This window comes from Molossus molossus, unplaced genomic scaffold (genome assembly GCF_014108415.1).
Source record: "Molossus molossus isolate mMolMol1 unplaced genomic scaffold, mMolMol1.p scaffold_m16_p_2, whole genome shotgun sequence".
NCBI lineage: Eukaryota > Metazoa > Chordata > Mammalia > Chiroptera > Molossidae > Molossus > Molossus molossus.
Genome location: NW_023425355.1, coordinates 108,740,416 through 108,747,462, shown reverse-complemented (window position 1 = coordinate 108,747,462; position 7,047 = coordinate 108,740,416).

Genomic DNA, 7,047 nt, shown 5'->3' with positions numbered 1-7,047 from the left:
GAGAATTTCTTAGTCTTTCTTTGTCCTTCATGGCCAGTTGTAGGATGTTCCTCAATCTGTCTGATGTTACCTCATGATTCATTTGAAGTTCTACATTTTTAGCAAAAATAACACAGATGAGCCCTGGCCGGTTTGGCTCAGTGGTTAGAGCGTAGGCCTGTGGATGGAAGGGTCGGGGAATCAATTCCCAGTCAAGGGCACGTACTTGGGTTGCAGGTTTGATCCCTGGCCCACGTCGGGGTTGTGTGGGAGGCAACCAATCGATGTGTTTCTTTCACATCAATGTTTCTCTCTCTCTTTCTCTCTCCCTCATTCCCTTCCACTCTGTCCAAAAAAGCAATTAAAAAATATCCTCGGGTGAGGTTAACAAAAAACAAACAAACACAAAAAAACCCTAAAAGAAGAACACAGAAGATGCTGTGCCCTTCTCAGTGCATCATATGAGGGGGTACACAATGTCTATATGACTTATCACTGGTGATGTAGACCTTGATCACTTGGTTAAGGTCATGTCTGCCAGGCTTCTTCACCATAAAGTCACTATTTTTCCCTTTGTGATTAATAAGTATGTGTGGCAAGATAACTTTGAGACTATGCAAACATCCTGTTTCTCATACTTTCATCTTCTAGTTTTAGCCCCCATTGATGATTCTTGCCTGCAACAATTATTACTGTGGTGTTTGTCAAGTGGAGATTTTTCACTTTCATCATTCCACCTACATTTATTAATTGGAATTCTACTGTATGAAAGAGCTATTGCCTTCCCCATTTATTTACTTATTCAGTTATTTATTTATGTCAATATGATCTCATAGGAATTTATTTTATTCTATGAGTTATAATAAATTACTATCATTATTTCTTTTGTAGCTCAAATTGTCTCAAATTTGGCTTTTAGGAGACCTTCAAGTTGGCTCCCATGTCCTTTTGACATGCTTCCAAAGTTTTTTGAATACTTCCTCTTCTTGCAACAAAAGATTATTTCAGGCTTATATTGTACTTTCTTTGTCCTAGTCTTGGAATCAGCTATTTTCCCAAAGAGTTCTGGTTTCTCTGACAAAAGACCTGGGCACTAGGTACTGAGGTATCACTGCTTGCAGGCCCCCTCAGAGCCAGAGCTAGGAAATACATTTGTATACACTCATATCTATCTATTATCTATCTATCTATCTATCTATCTATCTATCTATCTATCTATCATCTATCATCATCTATCTAAAATCCCGAGTGCAGAGTGATATCTACAATTAAGGGTTCAATTTTGCCTTCTCTCTTTCTTTCTTTTTTTCTGATTTTATTTTATTTTATTTTATTTTATTTTATTTTATTTTATTTTATCTTTATTGTTGACTGTATTACAGGTGTTCCTCATTTTTCTCCCATTGACTCCCTCCTCCCCACTCCCACCCCCTCCTGCCTTTTCCCACACTGTTGTCTGTGTCCATTGGTTATGCATATATGCATATAAGTTTTTTGTTTTATTTCTTCCCACCTCCAAACCCCCTTCCCTTTGGAGTTTGTCAGTCTAGCAACCAATTTGTACTTCTTAATCCCTTCACCTTTTTCATCCATTCTCCCAACCCCCCTCCCATCTGGCAAGCAACAAAATGTTCTCTATATCTATGAGAATGTTTCTGTTCTGCTTGTTCATTTTGTTTGTAGATTCAACTGTTGATAGATATGTATTCATTGCCATTTTGTTTGTTCATATATTTTATCTTTTTCTTCAACATTTCATATAATAATGGTTTGGTGGTGATGAACTCCTTTAGCTTTTTCTTGTCTGGGAAACTCTTGCTATGGCCATCGATTCTAACTGACAGCTTTGCAGGATAGAGCAATCTTGGTTGTAGGTTCTTACTTTTCATCACTCTGAATATTTCTTGCCACTCCCTTCTGGCCTGCAAAGTTTCTTTTGAGAAATCAGCTGACAGTCTTATGGGAACTCCCTTGTAAGTAACTAACTGCTTTTCTCTTGCTGCTCTTAAGATTCCCTCTTTGTCTTGAATCTTTTGCATTTTGATGATGAGGTGTGATGGTGTGGGCCTTTTGGGTTCATCTTGTTTGGGACTCTCTGTGCTTCCTGGACTTGTATGTCTGTTTCCTTCACCAAGTTAGGAAAGTTTTCTGTCATTATTGTTTCGAATAGGTTTTCAATTTCTTGTTCTTTCTCTTCTCCTTCTGGCACCCCCAAGATGCGAATGTTGGCATGCTTGAAGTTGTCCCAGAGGCTCCTTACACTATCCTCATTTTTTTGGATTATTTTTTATTTTTCTGTTCTGATTGGGTCTTTTTTGCTTCCTTATATTCCAAATCGATGGTTTGCTTCTTGGCTTTACCTACTCTACTATTGAATCTGTGTAAATTATTGTTTATTTAGGTTAGTGCCTCATTCATTGCTGACTGTGAATCCTTCATATCTGATTGGTCCTTTTTTATGCTCTTGAGACCTTCACTAAGTTCGCTGAGGTTCTCACTAAATTCATTGAGTTTCCTTATAAGCAGTATTTTGAACTCAGCATCTGTTAGGTTGCTTATCTCCATTTTGCTTAGTTCTTTTCCTGGGGTTTTGTTCTGTTCTTTCATTTGGGACCTGTTTCTTTGTCTCCTCACTTTGGCTGCCTCCCTGTGCTTGTTTCTGTGTATTGCTTAACGAGAGGTATGGGGCTAGCTGAAACCAGATGCTGCTTGTTTGAAAGAATTTAGGAAAACCTGAAGCAGGATCCAAGACAGGCCAATTTTATGGTTAAGCAACTGGCAGCAGCTTGGGTGGGCCTGAAAGTTGGGTGGGTCGGGGCCTCAGGGAATTACCAGGGCAAGGTAAACAGTGTGAGCCAGGTTGCTGGAATCCCAGATATGGTGGGTGTCTGCCAGCCTCGTGAAGGTAGGGCTCACCAAAGGAACAAAGGCCTCTGACAGCATGTTTGTCCTGGAGAAAGCCCCCTCTCCAGCCCTTGTTCCAATGCCAAACAGCTGAGTTCTTCCCTGTATGTATCTGGTGCCCCTTGAGCTGCCTCTCCTCCAAGCTTAGAGGGAGTGAGTCCGATAAGTCCGTGCCCGGGCCATTTAAGAGGAGCTGCCTGGGGCTCTGGCCGCCTCAGCCTCCCTGAGCCTCGGTTTCCGCTGTTTTTTTCCAGCCAGAGTTGTAGGGACTTCTCTTCCTGGCACTGGAACCCTGAGCAGGGCGCCTGGTGTGGGATGGAGACCCCTCAGTCCTCAGGGAGGACCTCCCAGTCAAGGTACCCTCCTGATTTTTATCCGCCACACGTGGGTGTGGGGCCAGCCTGTCACACCTCCGCCTCTCCTACCAGCCTGGATGCTGCTGCTTCTTGGATTTCATAGTTGTAGGACTTCCATTCAGCTTGATTTCAGGTGGTTTTGAGTGATGGCTGTTCTGTAGTTTAGTTGTAACTTTGATGTGATTGTGGGAGGACGGGATACTGCATTTACCTACACTGCCATCTTGACCGGAAGTCCCCTTCTCTCTTTCTTTGCTTGTAACTCTTTTCTCCAAAAGTGAGGAGCCCATCTCTAATTATACACAATACATTTATTGCTCAACACTTAAAATAGTTTTGAAATTGCTAACCCTGGTCCTCATGGGTAAAACACTAGAGCACAATTTTTGTTGATGGCTCTTTTTAAATTGAGGTAATACTCATTAACATAACATTATCCATTTTAAAGTGTGTATACAGTTCTTTTTGTCTTTAACCTTATTATACTATATAGTCAAAATGTTTCATTTTCCAAGTTACTTTAGTTAGTTCTTCAGTGTAGTTATCTTATTTATTTGTAGTCCTGTTAGATCCATTTGTTATTGTTTATATTTCATTTTAGTTTGACCCATATCCTGGTTGATCTTAATTATTTATTTGTGGCTCTGTGAGACATTCCCATTGTTTTAAGAGTAAGATATATACTATAATGTATACTCAGGCAAGTGTCACTCCTCATCCGTACTACCCTATTCCTATTCCTCCCTTCTTTTCATCCATTCTTACCCATCCCCTATAGGTAACCAATCTCATTAGCTTCTGGTTTATTCTCTCTGTCTCTCTCTCTGTCTCGCTCTCTCTGTCTCTCTGTCTCTCTCTCTATATATATATATACACATACATACATATATATATAGACACACATATATATACACACACATATATAAAGTGAGCAGATACATAAACATTTTCTTTTTTTTAGAGAGAGAGAGAGAGAGGAGGGGAGAGATGGAAACATCTACGAGAGAGAAACATCAATTGGCTGCCTCCTGCGTGCCCCCTGACCAGGAATTGACCTGGACCTCTCAGTTCAAGGGATGATGCTGAATCCACTTAGCCACACTGGCCGGGCCATAAATGTTTTCTTATATTGCCTTCTTTATTATAAAAGTGTAGCAATTGCATAGCACTCCCCTGTGTGAATGTACTGCAGTTTATTCAGCCACTCTCCATGTAAGGGCATTTTGGTTGTTTCCAGTATTCACAATTGCAAACAATGCTATGATGAACTAACTTTGATTCACTGACTTTTGCAAGAGGGGCTAGCACAGGATCTGAAAGCAGATGTACCTGCTTCCAGAACTGCTGCTCTCTCTGCACTGCCACCCTGCCTCTACAGTCACAACCCAGGCCTGAGACTATTTCCTGGTCACCCTTGTCTACTTCTACAAAGAGCTCCAGTGGGTGGGCTACTTGAACTAGTTGTCCAGTTGCCTCTTGCTGACAAATTCCTCTAAATTATCTTCTTGGAGGGTCATTATATCTTCAAATTAAGGACCCCCCCTGCCTCGGAGTTGACCCTCCTACACAACCCACAAGTGAAATGGTTTTCAAACAATACCATAAAGACCTGTAGGCAGACTAGAGTATGCTCGTGTGCACGTAAGCTCAGGTGTGCTAATATATGTGGGCAACAGGCCCAAAGTGGGCAGAAAAGCCACATCACCACCAATAGACAGTGAGCTTTCAATGTGTAAATGTAGCTTCCCCATTTCTCTCCAATTCTCAGTGCAGATGGCCTTCCCAAGGCCCCCAACATTACCTGCTTGAGAAGGATTCCCTTCTGAGCCTGGTGGAGAATCAGGTTGGGGAGGCAAATGTAGTGACTGTCCAGCTGCCATTCATGATCAGCCTAGAGTCAAGATATCAGGAAGAAACAGCCCATTAAGGCTGTCTAGCACCCTGCAGCATCTTGAGGGTTCCTCTGGGCTGGGATAGTAGTGCCTTGGGGCAGGGATCAGGGTCTCTTCCAAGAGGCCACAGCACTTACCTTGTCTGTGTGAGGAGGCTTTTCTGCTGGGAGACCCTCTGCTCTTTCTCTGTATTTGCCTTTAAATACAGAACACACATATGCTCCAGGCTTTGAGAGACATTGTATTATTTAAACAGGACAATAACTCTGAGAGTGTGAAACATTTTCTCCTCATTTTATAGATAAAAAAGTGAGGCTGACCCAAGAATTTATATTTATATATGCATAGCCCATGGACACAGACAATAGTGAGGTGAAAGCTTGGAGTAGGATGGGAGCCATATGGAGGGGGGCAAAGGGGGAAAAATTAGGGACATCTGTAATACTCTCAACAGTAAAAATGAGTTTTAAAAATGTGAGACTCAAAGAGGTTAAGCAACTTGCCCAAGGTTACACAGTAACCAGCAGAATCATGGTTTGAAACCAGGCCTATCTGCTTCCAGGGCACTAGATCTTTCCCAAAGCACTCCCACAAATCCAATAAACTATTTATCTTAACTTTACGGGAAATGTTCAGGCGCATGGAATCACTTAGAGGCAAAAATAAGATGCTATAGGGGAAGACTGGGAAAGCAGAAGACCTAAAAATTGTTGCTTTGAGCAAGTCACTTGAACCAGTTTCCTCATTTGAAAAGGACTTACCTGTAGAGCTATGGTTATGCCACCTGGCAGCTACAGCTGAAAGGGTCTGCTCTCAAAAATCAGTTCCTTTGCCATGGCAGTTGTTAAATATGTTATATATCACTTCTGGTCCCACACCCACTCCCCTTGATTGTGGACGTCAAGTGAGATCTCAGTAACCCCAAGAACACTCTACGCTGAGGTTAAGGAGAACTAGTATTCCCGGGCACCCAGGGCCAGTTTCGTGGCCATGCAACACATGCAATCCTACAGGGCCTGTACTTAGTTTAATGCTCTGCTGTCCCCGTCTTGCAATTCTTAATAACAGGAGGCCCCACATTTGCATATTGCATTGGACTCCACAAAACATGCAGCTAGTCCAGAGAGCAAAAAAGCAGTGGCTGACAAAACTCAGAAAAATACTCTAATGCAGCGGTTCTCAACCTGTGGTTTGCGACCCCTTTGGGGGTCAAACAACCCTTTCACAGCGGTCACCTAAGACATAATAGTAGTAAAATTACAGTTATGAAGTAGCAACAAAAATGATTTTATGGTTGGGAGTCACTGCAACATGAGGAACTGTATTAAAAGTTATGGCATGGTTGAGAACCACTGTGCGTCCAATCAGATTTCAGAGGACTAAGAATATACCATGGTAATTGTGTTTTGGCTGAAGTCCCTTGAATGTTGACTTACCTGTCTCCTGACAGTTGAAAGGAAAGAACAGTTCTTGAGAAAGTGGCTGTGTCCTGTACATGTAGGGCAAAAGTAGGTTTACGGTTGTTCATATGGAAAATAATACAATAATTAATAAATAATAATATAAGAATAAACTCTGTTTCATGTACTCACACCTGTAAACCTACTTTTGCCCCATCCTGTGTATGGTCAGCATGGTGTCTTAGTCTGTTGGGGCTGCTATAACAAAATACCATAGACTGGGTGGCTTATAAGCAACACACATTTATTTCTCACAGTTCTGGAGGCTGAAACTCCAAGATCAAGATCAAGGCAGTGGCAGATTCAGAGCCTTGTGATGACCCACTTCCTGGTTCATAGCTGGTACCTTCTCAATGTGTCTTCACAGGGAAGAAGGAGACAGGGAACTTTATGGGGTTTCTTTTATAAGGGCTTGAGTCCCATTCATGAGAGCTCACTCTCAGGATAATAACCTCC